The sequence below is a fragment of the Populus euphratica genome, unplaced genomic scaffold (genome assembly GCF_000495115.2).
Source record: "Populus euphratica unplaced genomic scaffold, PopEup_1.0 scaffold750.1, whole genome shotgun sequence".
NCBI lineage: Eukaryota > Viridiplantae > Streptophyta > Magnoliopsida > Malpighiales > Salicaceae > Populus > Populus euphratica.
In genome coordinates, this window is record NW_011500617.1 from 79,962 (window position 1) to 80,890 (window position 929).

Genomic DNA, 929 nt, shown 5'->3' on the forward strand with positions numbered 1-929 from the left:
AATTAATCTCCATGTGGTTCGACCCCGGTCTTACCGAGTTATTTATTACTTTGACACTCCTACACTTAGGAGAAGACATCAATCTTTTGGTCATGTCACCTATTACATAAATCAAAGGATTGATTGATGAGTTCAACTACTAAAATTGAGAAGACAAAAGGAGAGTAAAGCTTATAAAAGAGATGCTGGTTTAGTCCAAACTGGAACACTATTCAGTCATTGGGTCATATCAGAAGTTGTAACTCTTGGATTTTAATTTGGTTTATATGGATAGAAAGCTAACATATAGACCTAAAACATTCATAGGAATGTAAGACTCAATTCTGCAATTTGAAAGTCCAAATCTTAGCAACAACTAAGAAGTCTGAATTTGTCCTGCAGCATAGATACTGTTCAGAGTTCAGCCTATATCTTAAGTTCTAAAAATCCAAATGACCTCAATTGTTTTGTTGGAAAGCTCAGATAATTTCCTAAAATTTTTATATATTAAAGTCTGTTTAAATTCTGATGTTAGTAATGATATTTTGTTTAGACAAGAAGATAAGGATTGTCACAAAGTCAAGTTGTGACCACCTATTCAATAATTAGTCAACAAATAAATAATTTCTAATTTTGGCCTATAAAAGGAGGCAGTTGTCACACATTTAGGCATCTTAGTTTTCAAATCAAAATCATATTCTTGCTCTTTCTTTATTGTAATGCTTAAGTTTTGCTTATATTAATCTCTTATTTATGCTTCTCATATCCTTTCCTTTACTTAGTTAACTTTTATCTTATTTTCTTAACTTGTTTATTCATGTTTTTCTCTTTTATTATGTTTAGTTAAGTTTATTATGTCAAAGTAAAAAGATTACATTAATAGCGTAAGAATAAGTATAGTATAAACTCAACATGAACCTTAATGTTTGATACTAACATGTTTTGTATTT